Below are 24875 nucleotides of genomic sequence, written 5' to 3' on the forward strand. Positions count from 1 at the left end.
CAGATGGTAAGAAAAATTTTGAAAATTTTCTCAAGCATTTTCTTAAAAAAAATAAAGTAGGTTTAAATGTCAAAAGTATACTTTATATTTACATTTTAATATCGTTATAAGAAATACGATATATGTTCGCAATATTTGTTCATTTTATACTAATAACAGCTGTCCTTATGCTTAATTTCATAGTACTGAATGGAGCCTAAAATTTTCTTTTGTAGTTTATTTATTTATCCTAATTTCGAACACATAGTTACAGAGTTACAAACTTGCACATATTTTATTTCCTTTGATTTTGTGAGAACTAAAATTAAGTGAAAATTTCCTCAACCTGTATAGTTGCATTATTTTTTTGTATCGGAGTTACCTAGGTACAGATCATGGGCTTCGAAAGTTAAAATATATGATAGTTTCCATTGCTCTAAGTATGTATGGAAGAAACTAGCTTCAAAAACTATCAAACAATATTATAATGATGAAAATCAGATGATCGGGGCACGAGAAACGAAAGGAAAATTGCTCAGGAAACTGACAGGATGAGGTCGTGCAGGAGATATTGCTTTTAATAAGAAAATAATATTGAGATACCTGTTGAAAGTAAGGTAAAAGGTGGTGTACTGGACTCAGCTTACTCCTAATTAGGTCCATCTGCGAATCTTTTAGACAAGGCAATAAACTTTCGAATTCAGTGAAAGTCGAAAATTCTTGGCAAACTGAGTGACAGGCAGTTTGTAAAGAATGGCTCTGCTGCATATAAGTAAATCTGTTAGCTAAAAAACATACTCAGTTACTTTTACTTACGTATAGACAGTGTCGAATCGCATTCATTTCACCAAATAAACGAAAATGTTCATTTGAATCCTGCTTAAACGATAATAATATTTATCTTAATAACCCCATCTTTAATTCCCTTCAAATGCTTAACCCCACCCCCAACAACCACCTTTCACTTACCATCCCTACCAACAACCACGATCAATAGCGAACTCAGTTCAGTTCAAATACGATAATACTTCCAGACACATCGGAACTTATCTACACCTCTCATCTTTGGTATGTTCAAATTTTACTTTCAAATATATTATTTTGTTTATACCTTCTTTATTCATATTCATTAATATTCATTTGTTCTTTAAATTATTCGCATTACAGGCCGATGTAAGAACATCAACAAAAATATTCACCAACAAAAAAGTTTATTTAAACACGACGCACATATGTAAAACAACTTCAAATATATAAAAATGGAATCTGGAAGTGAACATCACTATTAACTGATAAACAATTATAAAAAAGTTGCATATAAGAAATTACGATTAAGTTTTAAGTTTATATAATTTTAATTTTTATACACCTGAAGATGGTTCATTTAAGAACCGAAACATGTAGTGAGAAAGTGATGTTCCAAATGTAAATCGAATGTTGCGATAAGGAACATCAGATGATATTTTAATTATCTTAATTTTAAATTTTAAATTGTGAATAGACGGACAAGAATAATTAATTAAATATATATCTTCACAATATGACGCAACTATACCAACTCTTGCCTGGAAGTTGAAAACATGAACGGAAAACTAGCATAGTAAATGATGGTTTTACCAGTAAATATCAGGACTACCATCTGATTCGTTTGCACAATCCACAGTTCACAGATTACACTCCCAGAGATGGATCGGTTAGGAGAAAGATGATACCCACTCTTTTGGCAGCACTCGGCTGCTGGTTTGCTAAAGAGGGCGGAGAGGATAAAACGAAGTCGATGGCCCAGTTCTGCCTGACGGTCAACAAATTCTATCGCTGCTTCACAATTTCCCTCTTTCATCGTTTATCATTACTTCAAATATCTGGATTTCAGCAGCTGACTATAAACGAGTAAACAGTGAAGTTACAAATTGTGAGTTCCCGTATGGATTGTTCAGCTATGTCTTCGAGAATAAGTGAGTAACATTCATAATAAATATAATTTCTTCGGTTAGAGGAAATAGTAAGAGAAGAACCTAGGAGAAGTAGAGAAATATTAATAATATCATCAAGAATATCATATTAATGTCTTCCAATTCACAAATCACTGCCATGGTTAACCGCGTGTGAATATTCTTTTCTACATTCTTCTGTTCTTTGTTTACTTTGACGCCGGTAACCAATGGAGCTACGCGTGCAGAGCACTTTACAACCCACGACCTCAGCTCCCATTTGACAACTGAACTGCCTCTGGCATAGTATTTATAATACTTAGAGTTTTATCAGAGCCTAACAGATGTCCCCAAATCCTTTTCACCAACCTCTAGAATGTTCAATTATTTTCGGAAACTAGCCCGGAAGTTACTGAAGAATGGTGAAGCCTGGAAGGTCTGCGCGGCGAGCGGGATACAGACGAATAGACATTCGATCTCAGCACATAAGCCCGCGACGACAATAACACAGCTCGACATAACAGGGGGTCAGTTCAACAGCTTAGTAATAATAATTCCATTGAATTCTGTATTTAGTTAAATGGCAAATTACAAATACGAAAAAGACAAGAAAATATTAAATACAGCATAAAATAAATATATTTAACGATAATAGAGTTATTATAAATAAAATTAAACATACACAAAAATTTTTACACAAAAAAAATTGTTATTTTAACACGTGGATATAAAATGTAAGTGTAATATTTACTTAATACGTCATTATCTTTGTAAGTTATGTAACCGGCTTATAGCTCACAACCAGTAACGTGTGAGGTACGAAGGCATGTAGAAAAAGACTGAAAGAACTATTAACATTAAAATAAATTTCATATACTTGAAGCTGAGAAGAAACTGAAAGATATATGAAATCAAAATATAAAATTGAATTTCCAACAACGTTTTTCGACTTTGTAAATGCGTGTTGACAAAAATCCAATCTGAAGTAAAAATAATAAAAAACATGGCCATATATAATAAATTGAAAAACTTTTGAAAGATTAAGAATTAATATAGGTATACAATTGGTAACAGATGTTGCCTCTTTTAAAATCACGAACAACATTGCGTATTTTTAACATTATACAATGAACAAGATTAAAAACCCAAAATTAAAGATTTTATTAAGTAATATACGATGTCGATACGAACAGTAGAGATTTGTTTCCATGGAATAGGAATTGTTGCTTAGGTATGTTTTGATTAAAATAAGTTTCTGTACAAGTAAAAAAAAACCTTTCGACAAGTATTTATAGCTGAAGCGGATACAGAATAAAGTCTAACATATTTAGACCGTCTAGGTGTCTTAAGACTTTACATATAACCGAATTAGAAACAGGTGCTTACGATAAGAAATTATGAGGTTTATAATAAAGAGAGAACATTTTCTAAGTGCGAATACTTTCAAACTGCTTAAAAGTGCTTATCAAAATTCTGAGCAACTTCACGGGATTTGAACAAAAGATTCCCATTATCGTCAAGCTGAATGGAAATAATATTATTTTTTATAAACTTAATCACGTACCTGTAAATAATGTTTAGTTTACTATTTGAGGTTTACTTTCATATATGTAAACTCATGAAAATCCGTCAGACGCAGAATTACCTTACATAAGCTTTCGACAGCAAATGTCAAATTTTACAAGAGCCACGGAGAATATCGTGGTCCATAGCTGTGAACGGTAGCATCGACAGTGGTTACACTATACATACAATTATAATGAATACTAAAAACTTAGTAATCTCCCCTAACAGAAATCATGAGTCATTTGAGTTATCGAAATTCACACCAATGGTATTAATAAAAGAAGGATGACATTCGTCATTCTGTACCATGTTATCATCAGTTAATGTGATACTAATTACCAGGCTATCAAGCAACCAAGTCAAGTTCATTGTCATTACAGAGAGATATATTACACCAATAATTAAATTCATTTATTAAAGTGTTTGCCAACAGCAGGGAGACAATGACAGGCAAACACTAATAAGACATACAAATAATAATAATTTAATTCAATTCAATTATAATAATAAAGTAATAATAAAATAATAAAACATGTTACAAAATACAAAAGCAAAGAAATTAATCTAAATATATAAAAGTACCGTATTATGTATAAGAGCAATTATAAGAAAAACTCAAAAATAAAAATCAATATATGATACAAAAAATAAAAACGAATTTAAAAACATAGTACAGGTAAATGGGCCATATAATATGCATAAGAGAAATACACTCCATATTAAAGATATCGATGCTCTATATTAATAGATTTTTTTGTAATATTTGTGCTAGCATTGGTTAATTGGATTATGCTGGCTCAGAACAGGAGCCAGGAACAGCCGTGTGTGACCTCAGTGTCAAACTTAAGCTGTCGTATAAAACACAGTGCCTTCACTTCCCGTAACTTTGTCATACTTGAGTTGACATTATTAATTATCATCTGTCATGTGGACCTCAGCTGTATAGGAGAGTGTCATTCTTATTGATTATATTATCCTATAAATATCGTAAGAAGGGTACAACTTAAGCTTTGTGTGGTTTATTTAACGACGCTGTCTATAGCTCAGACTATACGGCTTTGAATATTTATAATATTACTTAATAATAAATTACAGAGAATATGGAACAAATTTTCGTGGTATAATTTAATATACCATCCTGGCATCTACCTGGAAGAACTGAGGAAATTTACAAAGTTGTCAGATGTGATAGTTGGTCTCCGAGACATGATTGCAGCTCGGAACCTCTGGAATTCGAAGTAGTAATGATATTACCCTCAGTCAGGATAGTGACTAGCTACGGGCTGGATGACCGGGGTTCGATCTCCGACGGGGGGGCAAAGGATTTTTCCTCTAGCCTCTGCGTCCAGATCGGCTCTGGGGCCCACCCAGCATCGTATCCAATGGGTACCTGGGATTAAGAACGGCCGGGGAGTGAAACTGACCACTCGCCCTATCTAGTGTCGAGGTTAAGAATGAATAGAAGCTATACCTACTCTCCCCCCAAGCGACCTACATGGCGTATAGCGGGACAAACTTTACTTTACTTAATGCTATTACCCGGTCGCGACAAGGAACCTATTTTAAAGTAAAGATAAGTGAATTGATAGCAAATACCGCGTAATACACGTGAATAAAGGGCGTGAATTTGAAACCCTGCACATTTTAAATCACAATATTAGGTTAGGGGAACCACCGATTCCCAACACAAATATAGACCGCAGAGAAATTTTAAGATGGCGAAGAGACAACCTCGTCGATCGGTTGAATTAGTCTAATAAATCGTATGGTTTTTATATACACAAGAAGACGTCATTTATTTTAAACCTATCCGGTTCTTGTCAATGGTTTTCCCAAGCCACGTGAATGCCACAAGTTAGGAGCTAATTTGAGAAGAGGAATGACAACTTTGAAGGGAGGAAGGAACATTTCACGAAAATATCAACGCTTATGACGGCATATATTCAATTTTTGAAAGTTCTGTCAAGACTGAAAAAAAAGATGTGGAAGTTTCCGCTTCATCGGTAGGTCCTGAACACGCCCAACGCCAATAAACTCGACGCGGAAGTGCCATCTGGCTGTCATCGCCGTCGTATTCACTGTTTATCAGACTGGCACAGGGACTTGAGAAGCTGAAGGTAAGAACAACTACTTAATGAAAAATATGTTTCAAACGCACAGCTGTAACATGCAGTGGAAATTCGGTTGTGTCGAAAAACGAAAAACTTCACTATATTTATTATTTCTTCCAATGAATAATGACCATGACTGTGATAATAATGATAATGGTAGCAGTTTTTCCTACTTAATTCTTGAGTAATTTAATTTAAGTTATATATATATATATGTCCACAGGAGAGACCTAATCGAGACGCTATTATTGAATCACTCAAAGAAATTGCCCGCATTTCAAAGAATCTGAAAATTAATTACAGTGTACACGTGCAAATTATTAAGCTTTACATTATCCGCTAGCCTGTGACTTTCTGCCCCAAGATTCAAGCCGTGTTTTCCTCTTCTCAAATACTGTGAACTAACGTTTTTCCTTCAGGGTAATAAATCCGGTTCTACATCCGAACAAAAGCTACTCTTACAGTTCTGCGTATCTTGGAAGTATTTTTTGGTTGTTCAGTGTGCAAGATTACTTACCGATTACATCAGCAACTGGTTTAGTCTACTTAAGAACATGCCCTTAAGGACATGCGCATTCTTTATCCCTCTCTTACCTTGAACTCTTTCCCAGAAAATTCGTGAACAATTTCTTTCTTTGGGATAAAAGCGAAAAATTCTCTTTTGTTCTGTGTTCTAAATTTCGTCTAGGCACCCACAATTTTCACCTGACGAGATGTCCACCAGGTAATTTATTATCTTGTCTTGTTTTCATTGTTTGTTTCTTGCGACAACGGATGCCATAAAGACCCTTCTTGCATTCATTGGACATTTAAAATATATGTATACTTTGTTTCAGTTATTTAAGCTTCGACCTTATTTTGTGTCTCATTTAAAAACGGAGGTGGCATCGTTTGACACACACCTTATTTGTTTTTAATATGGCACAATGTGTTACGACAGAAGATGGTGAGATTGGATTAAACTTTAGAAAACACATCCCAAATTTAATCTAATCTTCAATAACGTAAATTTTTTCTGATTCCGTCGTTCCGAAATGTCTTAATTTTGTTACCATTGTGATTGTGTCCGGCAGTCTAGTGAACTTATTGTATTCTAATTAGTTGTCTCTGCTATTACTTCTAGACTGTCACAAAGTATTCTAAAACAATATTTTCTGTTGAATTAATGTATTTTGTACAGGGAAGATATCAAGGTGACATATATTTATGTGTTTGAACCGGTTAACAACGCGAAACTCTATTTGAAAGGAAAAATGTAGAAAAATATCTCAATCCAAATCTGAGTTCACAATAGACAGTCGTGAATCTTATTTTTTTATACGAATCCGGATTTGGGGAACTACTGCACTGAAATATATTACTTCGACGCTTTTTCTGAATCTTTTATTTTCGGTTAGGTTTTTGAGATACGATGAACGGTGATGACGTATTTCCATTGTACTACGGAAAGCGCACGAAGATTATTAGAAGATACTTAAAGGTTAATCTGTTTTACATTGTTAATGAAGAACATGGTTACGTAGAAATACACCCAATATTTCCCTAATTCTTTATAATAAACACAATATAACCAGAACTTTATCACTAGAAAATAAGTTATTAAAATTTAATATTTTTAGGATAGACAGGTTTTAAGTTTATCAAATCTAAAACTTCTTGACGATGGTGAAGAGTCAATTGAATAAAAATTTTCTTCGATATTATCCATCGTCTAGTAAATATAAAACGTAAAACGACGTTTCGGAGATGAGACTCTATCTCCGTCTTCAGGTTCCTACACAATTGGGCCCACTAGATAGAGCTAATCCCTATCTCCGGAGATAGAGATATAGTCCCATCTCCGAAATGTCGTTTTACGTTTTATATTTACTAGACGATGGATAATATCCAAAAAAAATTTAATTCAATTAGGTTTTCAGTTGTTTACAAGCGAGTCGGTAAACTTAGACTGGAAAGCTAAAATAATAAATATCAACACGTGTTCCATTCATAACGTAATTACGTACACTACGTTTTTGAGTTGTACATTAATCTTAAGGATACGTCAGTATTTTATAGGAAGAAATTTGAAAAAAAAATAATATCCGATCGCTTTGTGACAACAGAATAAAATCTTAAACATTATCAGCTACGGTATTATCACAAAAATAGTGAAGGAGGAGAATATAGGCCAATGTTATCAGAGGAAACTGTACTCCGGCCGAATGTTTATCAAATTTCTACTGTAACTGAGTATCATAGTTGGAAATCGCGTGGTTTGAATCTTAGGCGGGATGAGGTTTTTTCCACAGATTCGCAGAGTATTTACGATATAATTCGAGAACAATAGGTGGAATACGAGTATTTGTATCTCATTTCTGCGTGTGTAATTGTTTACTCGCTTGACTGAACTCTGAAAATTTTGACATTTAATACCGAGATACTAAATAACGTATGAATAATAAATATTACGTATGAATTATAAAATATAAAATAATAAATCTACAGACTAATAGGTTACACTGTTTCTGTGTGTTACAAATAAATACCCAGGTTATCAGAAATTTTGTTTGATGATAGAATGTCATATTTTACAATAGCTGCTCCAATTAAATCACTTTCACATTACACGTGCAAAAGATAAATATACGAATGTCGTGCAGAAAAGGAAGATTGATGACAAGAAAGAATCCATTTCCTGTTTAATTTCAACGGTCCTTTTCCATTATTACAAATATACTACACGCCGAAACTTTGCTATATTTTCGTCGTTATTCGACATATCATTCATTAGCTTCGCGTAAGATAATGATAGATGAATCAACAGAGCATAAGCACATAGATATACGAAAATAAAAAAATGTATTAGTTTAAGAGAAACTCAGTGAAAATGAAACTAATTATATGAAAAGATGGACATAGTCGAAGGAAAACTCAAAATTTTAGAAAATAACATGTGATTAAAAGTTAGCATTAGATGAAATGCAAATCAGAATTTGACTTTAACTGTCGTGAATGACGACAGTGATGTAGTTTGGGACTCCCTAGGTAACCGTGGCATCTCCCCGCCCAAACACTTCGGCGAGCAGAAATACATGAAGATTTTCGTGTATTCTACCGATTATTATTTTCCGACTTTAACCAAAACTGAAATATACAGGCATATTTTAGGAAATCTCCTCGGCATTAAATTTAATTAAAATTTCTTAAGCCCCTCTCACCTATTAAATTCGGACAGACTGGCAGAACGTAGCTGACAGACGCACTTTTATAACATTTAGATGTGACTGGACCTAAAAACATTAGTTAATATTACCATCTCATTTCGGAAAGTCAAACACTGATAAATGAAATATATGTTTGGTCTGCAATGATGTTCGTTTGACGACGGTTCCATGTGCCTCGACTTATTGTTATTTAAAGTTTGTTTTTACTTCCAGTTTGATGAAAAAAACAACAGATTAGATTAAAAGTTTTCATAACGTTGTCTCATATAAAAATATACCTTATTCTTAATGTCACATGTAAATTTTCAGTGCATGTCTGTTGGTCGTCTTTTCATTCCAATCCACTGGAATATGGTCATGATTCTCTTATGTGACGTATGTGAATTGAGTCTATTAAATAGCCATAATTTTAAGGAGAAACATGTAATTTATTATTTATTCTTACGTCAGGTCTTGTATCATGGTACAACTGCGAATATATCACAGTTTAAACTATGCATCTGACGAAAATAGGAATGTTTACTGAAAACTTGACATACCGTGGAAAATGACACAGAAGTTTGAGTCACGAAAGTGATATTTATCTGCACGAAACTGCAGGGTGCTTCATAAATTGGTGCGTCAATACATCCCAGTCTGTAATATTAAAAGCATTTATTTAATTCAGATGAATGTGAACGAAGCTTCAGACATCAAATATAACGTTTAAATTTAAGATGGTTGTTTAATTTTACTGTAATTGGGCATATTCTTAGTTGTAAGAGCACGAAAATTTATTTGGGGATTTTTACGAACAGGATTGCGAGGGAAGTATTTGGAACTAGGTGGGATGTCGTACTGGATTAAAAAACTTATTAATGTGATTTTTCATAATTTATACTAACGCCAGGCAAATACAAATCAGTGAGGGTGAGTTGAACGTGTCATGTAGCATGAATCGGCCACAAATAAAATTCGAACAAATCGTTAGTTGAAACTTGGAAGGAAAGAAACCCTGATGAGAACGAGGGCAGGTGGAAGAAGTAGTCCTCTTCACATTTAAATAATTTATTGTTTTCCTTTTCAGACACAAACCGGAAACAAATATGTCGTCGTTATATCATTTCAAGACAAAGCACTGACTAGATAGCAAAGTAGACAGATGTACAAATGAGATGTTCCCATATAATTATGTTTCAAAGAATGGAGTGCACATGGTACGCATTTAATTATATATGAAAGCTTCATAAATAAGCTGTATCTGTAAAACCTTTGACCTTTTGAAAAGATAAAACTTGACAAAGCTGTTTTAATGTTTCGGTGTTCGCCGTATATATTTCTCCGATAATTACACATACACAGTGCCGACTCATTTCACACAGCGTAAATAATATATGAATTTCTTCTATAAAAATGTAATGGTCTTTCTATTCAAAAAAACATTATGTGACTTGGTTCTGTGTAATGGCAAAATTCACCTTATAATTCTTAGAATTTGATATTTTTCCCGCTCTATTTTTCAAAATTAAATAAAACTATAAACCGACATTTTAATTACAATTCCTTTCTTCATGTGACGGCCAATCTTAAATGTAGTACTTTTATTTAAACTGCATGTTAAAAATAGTCTCTCACTCGGAGGGAGGAACACAGATTGCAGGTGTTTGAGAACAGGGTGTTGAGGAGGATATTTGGGCCTAAGAGGGAAGACGATGGGGGATTGGAGAAAACTGCATAATGATGAGCTTAAAAATCTGTACTGCTCCCCCAATATTGTCAGGGTGATTAAGTCAAGAAGAATGAGATGGACTGGGCATGTAGCACGCATGGATGGGACAAGAGGTGTGCACCGGGTATTGGTTGGGAAACCTGAGGGGAAGAGACCGCTGGGGAGACCTAGACATAGATGGGAGGATAATTTCAGGCGGGATCTATGGGAGATAGGAGTTGAAGGAGATTGGATTTTGTTGGCCCAGAACAGGGTCCGGTGGAGGGCTTTGGTTAATTCGGTGATGAACCTTCGGGTTCGATAAGCCATCTAGTTGGTTGGGTCCACTATTTGAGAAGCCTGTGGGGAAGAGATCTCTTGGGAGACCTAGACGTAGATGGGAGGATAATGTCAGGTGGGATCTATGGGAGATAGGAGTTGAAGGAGACTGGATTTTGTTGTGGTTAGACTTTGGGGTTTATTGGTCATCGCTGAGGGAAGTTAAAATTATGGGCTCATGGCGTATGGCAAAGTGTAGTCATGTATGAGGTGAAATAAAATATTCTCGGGGGATCAGCGTCGTCAATTGGTTAAAAGAAGAAACCGACGTTTCAGGGACCAACTTTGTCCCCATTATAAGCGTTCTAATGATATAAGTTCACGAGGCTGATCGACCGAGATGATTTTATCGAGTTACGTCGTCGCAAATTCTTCAAATCACATACATATGGGGGTTACAAATATGTCGTCTGCATGAACGTCCAAAGAATTTTATAACCATGTAAGAGCCTGTATGATTTTATAAACTGGACGATCATAAACGAAATTTTCACTGCAGTTCAAATCGCAAATAGCATACTAATGACAAATTTACTGTACGCAGTGTACTTTGGAACTTTCACTACAAAACGACACAGCTGTAGCCAATGAACACTCGATAAAGCAAATAACGAAGTACATAACCATCTAAATGCTAGTCAACTAACTGTAATACTAAAGGAATTAGACTCTATCCATTTAAAAAATATATGTTACTAATTACATTACTAAATAACAAAGTACATTAGAAAAGAAATACTCCGCGGAAGGAAGAGAGATTAATGAACTCAAATGCTCATTTCGTTCCCACTTTTTTATTGGATCCCAAATTCAATATCATCGTTAGATGTCCCATCATTAGGCCCTATTTCCTTAATAGCGTTTGTAGATGTAATACTTTTTTACCTCGTTTCATCTGTTTCCAATAGATATTACAACCAACACATTTATATTTTAAATTAACTTATTTTAATTACTTAAATATGTTTTTTTAGGTCGTGTACAGTTTACATGTAGAATGTTTTGAGTAAATTAAAAATAATTTTTATTTTTGGCTTAAGGAAACACTTTTAAACCAAATAGTACTAAATGTATAAAAACTACTCTAAAAGACGAAACTTTCCACATATGTTTTCCCCAATAATTAAATCGGATACAGACAAATATGCAATAAAATAGGGTAAGTAAACAAAATTATTACTAATTATTATAGTTTAACAGATCGTAGTAAATGCACCTAATTATTATTTTTATTATTAGTGTTCTGTCTGACGACAGGTCCATATGAACAGGATCCTTCCATCCTTTTCTCGGACTGGGACCTGTTCATATACGTTCTTGGCAGATGATCCAGAAGTGGTTTGCCATTGCCTTCTTCTGTGTGTGAATGGGATGCCACGGAGAAACCGGGGAAGCCCCCGGAGGAAAACTCCGTGTTGCCTAGACCACGGCCTTGCCCAACACAAGTTGTAAGGTAAGTAAACAAAATTATTACTAATTATTGTAGTTTAACAGATCGTAGTAAATGCACCTAATAATAATAATGAGTGTCAAATTTGTTTGTTTTGGGGACCGAATGGTTCTGCTCCTTTCAATTGTACACACTTTAATCAGTCGATAAAGGCGCTGCTGGTATTACCCCAAATTTCATGGCCTTCAACTACTGAGACCAAAGTGGCGCTCACAATATTTTAATCACGAAAATCGCCCACTGACAGGTACAAAGATAATTAGTCAGTGTGTTGTGTAATAGTTAAGTTCTTCTCATTCAAGTATCTGTCTGTAAGTATGGACTTGGAAAGAGTCTAACTTTTATTTCACATGAGTCAAAGCTCGGTAAATCTTAAACCAAAGTCTTATCTCTGATTATCACAGTCCATCCTTGCATTAACAATCTGAATCTTTGTTATTCTTCCAAAATAAATTCTTCTAAAAGATTTTTACATAATATTTCCGTGGGCCTACGTATATTTTGTCTCTCTCATCCCTTGTCACATATCCTACCCACCATAGAAGCTTTATGTTTTAATTCAGACCTGTATAAATCACGAAGTTTCTCGTAACTTAGTAAACTGGAATTGAGTGCAATGGTTTTTGTTTGTTGTAAAGAGAAGCCGAATTTCTGTAGTCAACTTGTTTTGGTTACTTTTCTCTTTCATAAAACTGAGCTTTAATTACGTTTTCTGCTTCTGTTCTCTTTATAATCCTGTGCTCTAAAATCCGCAGAAAGTAGAATTATCGCAACGTTGCAGGCGTTCAAACAATACGTATTTCTTTTGCCATATTTCGTATTAACTCCAATCAAGCGAATGAGCTGGCAGGTTCAACAACATTTTGAAATGTCTACCGTAGTTAAGAGAGCTATTCTAACAAAGAATGTCTCTCAAAGTTTTTCCTGTTAGAAGTCTCATGTTGTTATATATTTAAATATTGCTTTTTAAAGTGGCTAACTGACAAGTTGTGACTGAGATAAATATAAAAGTATAAAAGGAAATAATTTGAATTATGAAAACAGATACGTTTATAGTCTATAGAATGTAAAAGCTTTTATAACTGTACCGCAGTGGGACACACCGAGAGATTCTCGGTAATAGTTTTGAGTAATGCACGAGATATATGGTTTCCATGGTGAAGACAGTTCTGCATGTCCTTCGAAACTCGCCTTATCACCTGCAAGAGCACACAGTGTCTCAACCAAGGAAACAAAAATCTGAAAGTTATGTTCCATTTTCAGATCAATTACAGAAACATGACATTGGATTTCCTTTCCTTTAAATTTGTCAGCCAGTCTTGAGAGGCTCAAGAAATTTCTGAAAGTATTGACTATAAAAAACAATTGTTAGTTTTGAACAGAGGAAGGTAATTTTATATTCTTTATTCCCTCCTTTCATTTTGTATCTTTATCTCTGCCTGTTTCCTTCCACACTCAGTTTCAATCTCTTTCGAACGTCAAACATTGTCTTCCTTTGCCACATTATCTTCATTTAGACTTCACACGTCACAACACATCACATCGCCAATTTAAATTTTTTTTAAATTACTCCAAGTACAAGTTAAATTCTGGTCTCCACCATACATTTCCAGTTCAATCAAAACTGTTTTACTGGATGTCTTACAGAAGTTCCGTAAAACCAAAGCACCTAATCGCTAATTCATTTTATATGTCTTCGTGGAAAACACATTGTCATCTAACGTCATTACCAAAAAATTCTTATGTAAGATGTAATCAGTCCAGCCCCCTATTCAATGAAAACCCACCAGGTACTGCACACTGTATTCTTTATGAAAACCAGGACATGCCAGAACATTGGTTATGCATTTAAGAATTTAGATGAATCAGCAACTGTCAGTCGAAACCTCTTAATGACTACGCCAATTCCTGACAATTCGATTCCCACGGGACGCAGGGTTCGGAACCGAAATAATCTACAGTGTCCAGAGAGCAGTCGAGGATGAAGGATTTTTCAAGCTAATAGTTTTAAATCATCAGTACCAAGTTTGCAAACTTTATGTTAAAAAAAAAGAAAATTCTAAATTTTAAATGCAAATAATTTCTTGATAAGAAACAATACGTTACGTTAATTCCTGATCCCACACTACAAAACAAAAACAATTTCAAATCAAAAATATGAACCAACCTTATTAATATCACCAGAAATAACGTATAATTCAAAATGAGTTGTAAAGCTATAAAATTAATTATAGAATTCCAAATTAAAAAAATCTGACATGTCCATTCGGCGTATACTAAATAATATCTTCTCTTTCCTGAAAACGTTCTTAAACAATGTAATAATAATTTATAGAAGATATAAAAATGAAGGAATGAATTTGTCATAAATTATCATGACTTACCTAATGATATTAAGAATATAAACATAAATATTAAAACCTAATATTTAACGACGTATCATGTAAAGAAAAGCTTGTACTTCTAAGATATAAAGTAGCTTCAATGAGCACAAGGCGGCTTGTTCCCTTCCTCTAATATTGTGAAGTACTTAGGCTAGCAGACATTTTGCATTCAGACGAAATACAATTAAGGACCTATAATATCACCACAAATACATGCAAAGATTGCAGAAACTTCTTATATAGAATCCTGAACCATAATTCATTTAGGACAGTTTAGGTTAGGTCAGGTTTAATATAATGGTAGTTATTGGAAACCATCCACAGGTTTAGTAATGGGCGCCACAGTACTGGACTTCACAGCGGAAATCATCTTTGCAAAACTACGAGAGAGAATTTTAAAACTGTTAGGCGGCCACAGATCTCTGTATATAGTCTAAACCAAATATATTATATTATATATATAAAAAAAGATGACTAGTACAATTTACTATGCAAGACACGATAACGGTATAATTATTTAAATGAGAGAAAATATATCACCAATGGGAATAAAGAAAATGTATAGAATATGCAAAATTATAAAATATAATACAACGTCTGAATACAAAGACCCAGGTGTATTCCTATATCTAAATGTTAAAGAACGTAACAATATATTTAATTTAGGAATTTTAGTAAAATTACTTACACAGATACGACTATTAATAACCTACTGAAAACAACCTTGCTACTTACACTGAATGCTTCACAGAATAAATACACTACCTCATAACAAAACTGATCAAAGGATCTGGTTATAATTAATATTAAATCAATAATGTGGTTTCTAAGAGAATGGTCCTTCAGGCTGAATTGTAAAATATTTGCCAAAAATACATTAACAATATAACGAATACGAATATAACAACTAATAACAAGAAAAATGAATCATATGTTCTTGTAATGCTGAATACGTCAGAGGAATCACAGTGGTTTATACATACTGACATTGAATTGGAATTCAGAAAAAGTAACATTACGTAAAATTATTACCTTGTAAATTTTAATTCAATAAAATTATGTTACAGGAATATACGAATTAAAATGATAAAATATGCACTGAACCAGCAGACAAAGACTTTGAAGTTAGAAACAAGGAACACATTGGCGACATCAAGACTGACGAATATGATTCATAATATGCAGCCCATTTTCGCTTTAACAAGTCCAGTCACAGGAAAATAGATAAAACCATGATAAAAGACTCACGTTGTTAACAAAGATTGGGCAATGAGTATCGAAGAAGGCTTGCATATTTCTTTAAGCAAAAAAGATTACTTTCAACCTGAATGAGAAGAATGAAGCACATTTATCTGTTACGTGCCTAAAACCTTCACGTAACCAAAAGAGCAACATTCACTACATCCTTAAATATCTTATTTACCAATTTAAAATTCCGAATGATCCTTAGCTCTCATTTAAATGTAATATAAATATATGGAATATATAATTTAAATAAATGTATCTGTATAGTAAATTATGAATTGCATTACATGGGCTGTTGAAATCTGCATCAGAATTGATATATAGGCTGCAAGTAAATTGTTTACTCATGAACAAAAAATTTATGAAAATAATAAACACACCGTTTGAGCATCTATGACTTTTCGTAAATGTTTCATTCACAGGTAAAGTTATAAAAATAATCTGTGTATATAATAAGAAACAGGACTGAGAATTCAATATACATCAGTTAATATTAGTTCTATCGATTTCCATACTGCATTTTAATGTTAACCACCGAGTTGGTACGTGTCGAAAATTTAGCGCAAAATCTGTCTCAAGTTTTAGTGTCTTGAATTCTAGCGAGTTGGCAACACCGCATCGCAACAAGTTGGTACTACATGTAAACAGGAGTCATTCAGTCATGGCGTCGCCGTAGGAAAAGACACAGTGCGTGTTGTGGTACGTTGAATCAAAGTCTGTGTTGACTGTTCAGAGAAAATTTAGGCGGTTGTATCAGAAAGATGCTCCAACTGATAAGTATATTTGTAAGTGGTATCTACAGTTCCAAAATAAACCGGCAGTGTCGTAAAAGGACATTCACCAGGTAGGCTAAGCACACTGAACTCATTGGGGGTTAGCAATTCAGCTCAGCCCGTAAAGTTCTGTTCGTCAACTTAGCCGTCAATTACAGATTCCGAAGAGAATTTGCATGATGTTGTGCACAGGAGACGGAAATTACGTGCGTAAAAACTAAAACTTTTGTAACACATCCTGTCTTTTGACAAGCTTCTAGAGTAAACTTTGTAGCGTAAATGCTAGAACAGTTCATTTCAGATCCAGAAAATTCTTTTCTCCGACGAGGCCACCTTCCACACATATGGTGTTGTAAACAGTCACAATTTCAGGATTTGGGGCAGCGAGAACCCACTTGCACTCTTAAAGCATGTTTACGATAGCCCCAATTTAACTTGAGGTGCGACATCATGTCGGACCGAATTGTTTAACCCCCCCCCCCCCACCCTTCTTCCGTGACATTAACATTACTAGTTGACGGCCTCATTTTGTAATAAGATGGTTCACTAACCAATTTTGGTGCCATATCACGGGTGTGGGGAAAAGTGGAATTTTGTTTCGACGTCTGTGTTGCACTAAATGATACTAAAACTTGGAGAGATTGTCTAGTAAATTTTATTAATTAGAAATTTGTGTGTAAAAGCAGTGCATAAGTATTTATAACTAAAACTCCCCGAGTTCCTCCCGGACACTCTGTATAAAAAATTTTTGTTCATGAAATCTTCTTAAGAGCAGCTTTCTTTACAGAACATTGAGACGACATTAATTTCGGTTATGTAATATTAGGTTAGGTGAGGTTAGGTCATGTCCTTTAAGTTAAGACGTAAGTTTCTTTTGTTTCATTTAAGTAAGTATAGTCTAGGACAAATGTTTAAGTATGAATTTTAAATGTCAGAAGTTTGAATGTGAGAAATATGACATATGTAATTCTTGAATTTGAAATTAAGAAAAAAAATACAACTTTATAATTGTGGGTGTTTACAAGTACAGAAATTATAGAAAATTTAAAAAAAAAAAAAAAATTCTAAATTTATAAATGTATTTCGCGGGAAATGTCGGTTGTAATACTAATGCACATTACAAAAACGCATTAGGATAATAAGTGCATTTCTATACTGATACACCTTGACTTTATTATAATGTCCACTGCTTCATAGGCTGAATACCTCTGAATTTAAGTTTATAGATCTATAACTGGAGGCACTTTGTCTCTTATGTCCTCCAGTTCATATACATTTTGTCATGTCCGACGTCGAGAGCTTCCTCTTATGTTACCGGTAACACTTTTTATGAGAGAACGTGAGTTTAAACTTTCGGTCCCAACAGGAAAATAAACAGTCAAATTAGCTGCATCTGTTACAAAGTTATACGGACGGACAGCTGTTGGAGGACCACGTGGTTGTTGTCGTTGAGATGGGTTGAGACCTATGCGGCTACTAACTCAAAGATAAACTTGTCTCAGATTTGACATAAACTGGGTGGTAACCGAGGCCTCGGTGGTGAATAGCTGGCGACTGATCACGGTCATAGTTCAAATGGCCATTTGAGCTTTGACGTGGTACGATTCGATATGATACTCTTTTATTCTGGCATGGATTTTAAATACACTCGTATCATTTAGTTCAGTAGACCATAGAGCTCGTGAATGTATATTTCCTGATAACAAGTAGGAAGCTTTGTAGTGTATGGTACTGAACCGAGGACCACTTAATATACAGTGTACTAGTACGGTATAAGCTAAACCTGAAACCTGACATCTGACACTTTCTGCGTATTCGGACACGTAAACAGCAGCTACCTGTTACTGTTGAGTTCCTGCAATCGATCAAAATCAGGTTCCAACACACTCCAACGATTATCTCACCATAAAAAGTCCATAAATTTGTCGCTTTATCGAAAATGACTCTTTTAAGAATTTTGTCATAAAACTCTAGTAAGGAAAATGTTTGCATATATCATTAACCCACATAATGTAACGCAACATTATATTGAGTCACGAAACGTGAAATGACATGACGTCACAGCTTGGGGTAGTAACGTAAACTAACGTAACCTAAGATGAAATTACTGATCTAATATAACGTTATAACGTAAATTAACGGGCGAGTTATTAGCGTTCCGTCTTATTTATGAGGTCTGGTGGTTTAAGCTCAGCTCCGTAACTGGTTATTCCAACAGAGGTGTCTCTCCAGTCAAATGTCTTGATAGTAATTACATTAAATAAGAGCACGAACATTCCCTTTCATATTTTTTCTGAATTCATTATGCTCTATTCATTCCTCATTCGATGCTGTATAGACTAGTCCAAACTTTTGAAAGCGCCTTCACATAAACCAAAAATAAAAAAATCTTAAGGTAACCATAGGCCTGTTATTTAACATGTACATCTACATGGCATTTTTTAAACCGGAGGATAACGAAAGAAAAACGTACTTTTTTCTTTATAAATTTTTAAAGTTAAAATCAGCCGAAAATTTGGACGTAACACAACATGAAATGTATACATCTGAAGACTTTACATGAATCTGTAAGTTCTCGATGTTTAAAAATAGGCTTATGCTACATAAGCCTATAATAACTTAAAGAGGGAGTTATTCTAACAAATTATTGAATTTGAAGTTACGGAATTTATTGTTCAGCTGAGATGTCAACACACCGAATAAATTTAATAGTAGTGTAGAAAGTTATAAAGAGAAACTCAGGTTGGATATGAAATTACAGCCTGAATATTGAGCTCCCATAACTATTGTACATAAAATAATCCTGGATAATATAAATTTGCAACAAAAAAATATGTTGTATGTTTACGTATTATTTTTCTGTACAATGTAGGATGTTTTATAAAGTATTTGTCAAGTATTCTAACGCGTTTTAAACTTTCTACAATTTCATAGTAAATATCAAATACAAAAAATAATATTTTTATTTGAGAGACACGAGTAAGTAAGTGTTTCCTTGAGTGTGCTATGAGGTTTCGCAGGGAAATAAAGCAGAGATACGCAGGCATTACGATAGTAGTAGAACAGAATTCTGCACTTCAATAACGGAATTCGAAGAGTGGAAAAAGATATTAACTTAGTACTATTACACTTCAAGAAACAAGGAGATAAAACCATCCTAGTCTTCAGTACACCTTCAATTTATATAAGACGACATCGTACTTTATTTGGTAGGTACTGTTAGATCCATGATGTGAATGAAATTTTACACATTTGTGATTAATGATGTTGTACCACTACACCAGACAACAGTGAATCCATAGAGAGAAGAAAGCGATTTATTTTTGTGCGGGTTTTAGTCAGCAATCCTCTTAGTACTGAAGAATTATGGACAGAAATTAAAGTCATTATCGAAAACAGTGACGAAACGTGTATCAGGTGCGACAGTTCTGTATAATTCTATTGTTTACAGGGAACCATAAAGGATGAAGGTTAAGAGATCGGAAATATTTCACTTCAAATTTCGTGTACTTCTCATGTCAAACACAATGCTATGCTGTTTGTTTGTTTGTTCATCTGTTTGTCATCAGTCTTTCGACTGGTTTGATGCGGACCCCCATTTTCGTCCATCTTGCGCCAATCTCTTCATTTCCACATATTTTTGCAAGCCCACATTCTCAAAAATCTGCTTCACATATTCCAATCTTTGTCTCCCCCCTACAATTCTTCTCCTCAACTGTTCCTTCCATTACCAAATTAACCAATCCTGGGTGCTTCAAAATGTGTCCCACCATCTTATCTCTTATTCTCGTAAGATTTTTCCATAGATTTCTTCCTTCTGCTATCCTGTCTAAGACCAGCAAATTTCATAATTTATAAGTCCACTTAATTTTAAACATCCTTCTATAGCACCACATTTCAAATGCTTCTATACTTCGTTGTGGCTCTCCCACCGACAATGTTTCTCTTCCGTATAACGCTGTGCTTTGAACACATAAATTCAGAAAAAATCTTTCTTAATTCCAAGTCAATATTTGTCACTAGTAGACCATGGACAGGATTATCCATGAAGATTCACGTATATAAAATGGATTGTTTATTTGTAATGACCGCGTACATGCCGGAATAAGAGAGATTCGTTTACCTCATTGCTTCTCCTCGTATATTCAATGCTGTGTGACGTCTAAGTATAATATTCATACTTCGTACACTGTTCGAATTCCAACCAACTAGAAAAAAATATAATATTGACTACCAGATTGTCTGCAGTGTTTTTACGGGAAATCAGATGAATGATTAAATTTCTTATCAATATTTGTTGCCCGAACGTTTATCATAGTCCCGACCAACCGATACATATTACTAAATTTGTATTGGCACATTTCTACCACGTTTGGTTTCCGAGATATAGGACCCGCCTTCATCGGGACTCAAACTCAGGACACATTTCCGGAGTTTTGACTTTCTTAAAACCTCATCCTTCTCTCCAGAGTCTTCATCCTCTAATTCTCTTTTCCTCGTCATGTTTGATGATTTTTACTTTCCTGGATTCCAGTTATAATTAAACATACATACGTACACGGATTATATTTTATTTATAATTTTATATAGAGCGATATATAAAATTGTATCATGTATTTATTAATTGTTACATGCAAGTTTTATATGTTTATGAGGAATGTTACGTATTTAATTATTCACTTAAGTAATATTTTTTGCAGTCATCAGTGCATTCAAATGTTTAGCCCTAATGAACAAATGAATAAGAATGCATATGACTTTGGTAAATCAAAAGTAGTCTAGAGTCTAACTACAGTCTAGTGCGTTGTAAATTGAGCGGACATCATTAAAATGTCGGAATAGTTAGTGTGCTCAAGATATAACAACCTTATTTATTTATTTTAAACTGTCTATCTCTTTATAATGCGTGTTCCAAGTAAACTTTTCAATTATTCAAGAGTCTTTCTTTGTCATGTTTTCTCATTAGCTACAACCGAATCTGCGTTAACAATAAATATTCAAATAACTGTTAAAGAACATCAAACTTTTATCTTAGTCAGGGCAGATTCTAAGTAAAGATATAATAAATATACTTTCAGTATTGGAGAATGTATATGACTTTTAGATTAATCTGATTTCCAACTCCCATCAGAGCTATCATAACGAATTTGATTTCATGTTCGTGTGACATGTCTTAACCTTATTCTACTTCGTTAAGACAAAACAAGGACGCCACGTTCTCGTTTCAATACTGACTTTCTTGTGTCATACTCATTAGCATCGGAATTAACAAGAGGCTTTTCTGAATATATTATTTAATTCAGCACAATGTCAGTAATACGGAACGTCGGGTTCAGTTTTATGTGATAGGTAAGACAACATAAAGATGCATGTCAAACTTTTACTTGAATGACAAACACGTGTCAAACTTCCAGTTGGATGGTGTATTATGCGGTGTTCTATATTTACCACTATAAAGTGTAGAATAAATTAGCAAACTTCGACGGGAGCATAAATGTAACTTTCGCGAGCACAGAAACACTAGCAGCTGAAATGCTGGAAGAAATTAATTTCGAATGGTGGATGAAATAACAGGAAAATATGACAAAGAAAGACACGTAAAGAGACTAAAACAAGGTTAATGAGGATTCTAAAACGGAAGATTATAATACACGAACGACTTACGCGTACCGTGCACACGAAAATTGGCAAAGCATTTTTTTATTTTTTTTTATTTAGTGTTCTGTCTGACGACAGGTCCATATGAACAAGATCCTTCCATCCTTTTCTCGGACTGGGACCTGTTCATATACGTTCTTGGCAGATGATCCAGAAGTGGTTTGCCATTGCCTTCTTCTGTGTGTGAATGGAGTAATTTTTGGGATGCCACGGAGAAACCGGGGAAGCCCCCGGAGGAAAACTCCGTGTTGCCTAGACCACGGCCTTGCCCAACACAAGTTATAAATTCGGGCACCGCCGGGAATCGAACCCGAGACTTCAGGATTACAAGGCCAGCGTTCTAACCGCTAGACCACCGTTGCCCCAACGAAATTGCTGTTTCTTGCACTGCAAATTTGTATTGTCCACTGCTGATGGTTTCTTTGGCAAACGTTTAATGCTCCGAGCGATCACTGCACATAATAGAACTCTGGTAAACGGAAATTTAGTCCAATGTTTATAAGAGTCGACATACAAACAACTGTATTATTTCAATATAATATGATTTATGAAAACTCTGGTGTCCAATGCGTAAATTCTGCTTTTTGTGGTGATCCGCGCCGATGTAAGTTATCCAAACGAAACGTCTTTAGCCACGTCTTTTTCTCACTACATATTACGAAAAATGTTTCCTTCTTCTGCCGTCCTCCTATTGGACAACGGCCAACTTTTCACCTCGATCAGCACCATCAAATCGAAATGCCTTCTCTGTCTACCGCATATAAGAATTTCTAAAAAAGCCCAACCACTACAATTTCATCCTGAGGGTGGCAACTGCACTGCTTGTCGAAACACTGGATAAATCTCAATAATCGACGTAATTATTTATTTTATTCTTGGGACCAAAATATATTTGACGGATATAATATCGAATTTTTGCATCGTAGGAAATGTTTTTAACTATCGATTTAGTACCATTATTTAAACCAGTTCTGTATATATTATATATTGCACTTCTATACCATATTTTACATGTTTAGCTCTAGTGGTTCATTATTTATCGCTATGAAACAGAAAGATAAATAGCTTGTACATTTCATGCATCCACCATTCTGTTGTTTTATGTTCTACAAATATTATCTAAAAGGTTTTAATATTTTGTTCATTTGTTATCATAGATAATTTCAGGACACTGCACTGAATGTCGTTAGTGTAGTTACTGAATCACCATTTTAAGTGTCTGCCATGTTGGTATTACTGATAGTAAGAAATAAAAAAAAGTACGTGGTTGGACTAGTTTTTAACGGAAGAATGCGCGTACAAAATTTTACAAGAATTCCGTCTAGTGGTTTTGGAATTGAAAAAATATACATACTGACGGACAGATAGTAGATTGTGGAAAAGTTATATATAGTTAATATAATTTCTGTCTCCGCTAAGGAATTTGCGTCCTTATGATTTCTGTGACCGATTCCTACGTGTGACAGGCTTTTAATTTGTGAGTATCTCTCGGTGGTTATTGTAGTTTATTAATTGCTTCAGAGATACAAATGGGAACTTACAGCCGGTTCCTGTTATCCGAGAAATGCATATGTTCGCATGTCCCAGTAATTACAGTTAAATATATAAGGCAATTTCCCTTTAAGTTTTAAAGAAGCACATTTGAGAATAAGAAATTCCGTTCAAGCTCAGATCGTCTTTCTTCATGTTTTTGTCGACTTGGAAAAAGTTTATTTCACTAATGGCTGCTAATTAATATACTTCACAATACTAAATACGAGTTTTTCGGTCATGAACTTCCTTCTCTGTAATATTTTAAAATAAAATCTACCTTTCAAATGACGTCAGAAATATTTTTTGTTTTCTTATAAATCACGAAGTTGCACATGTCAGATTCTGTATTTTTTATGGAACACGAAAACACTGTTCTCGTTAAGACGACTGACGTAGTGACGGCAGACGATTTTATTCAATAGGAGGAGGAATCAGATAAACAGAGGAACAGTAAAGGAATATCAGCTTACCCTTAAGTCACGCATGTTATAAGTCAAGTTCTGAATTCAAATGTTGTCTTCAGATTCACTATTGACTGTTTACTTAAAGTTCTTTATAAAAGACAGACGAGAGACGCCAATGCCCCAAAAAATATTTAATGTGCCTCTTTCATTGATGATGTTTCCCGTCATCTTGACGGCCATGCAAGTTGTTTGGTTTATGAAAGTAGTTTCCATGGACCCAGAACCGTTACGACTAGATGTATAAAATTACACTCCAACTGCCACTACAAATTAGAAACAAACACGATCTGTTTCGGATTTTATTTAAGAATTCCTTTGAATTACTCAATAATATTAATATATTATGACATTAAAAAGAAGGGTCAGTGGAGAGAATGTTTAAAGGTGCAGATATTTTTCTTCAAGTGCCATTCCTTAAACCAATGAACTATTTCTAACTCGTCCTCAGTATCGACTTTCAGGCTATAAAATGTTGTATAAAGGTTGTAAATCGTAATATGTAAATCCATAAAGAGTTTATCGTCCATAATATTTATTACTGGACTAGCA

At 34.3% G+C, this 24875-nt stretch overlaps 1 long non-coding RNA gene across 1 annotated transcript; it reads left to right on the forward strand.

Annotated features, from left to right (window-relative positions):
- The first annotated feature begins 1006 nt into the window (after nucleotides 1–1006).
- LOC110836518 (uncharacterized) lies at nucleotides 1007–9981 on the forward strand. The gene is made up of 3 exons (XR_002545329.2): nucleotides 1007–1047; nucleotides 1643–1934; nucleotides 9860–9981. It is a non-coding gene; the product is annotated as an uncharacterized LOC110836518 (long non-coding RNA).
- Nucleotides 9982–24875: the final 14894 nt, after the last annotated feature.

The sequence above is a fragment of the Zootermopsis nevadensis genome, unplaced genomic scaffold (assembly GCF_977971745.1).
Source record: "Zootermopsis nevadensis isolate Lab colony 2312 unplaced genomic scaffold, Znev_1.0 Znev_ptg000021l, whole genome shotgun sequence".
NCBI classification, from domain to species: domain Eukaryota; kingdom Metazoa; phylum Arthropoda; class Insecta; order Blattodea; family Termopsidae; genus Zootermopsis; species Zootermopsis nevadensis.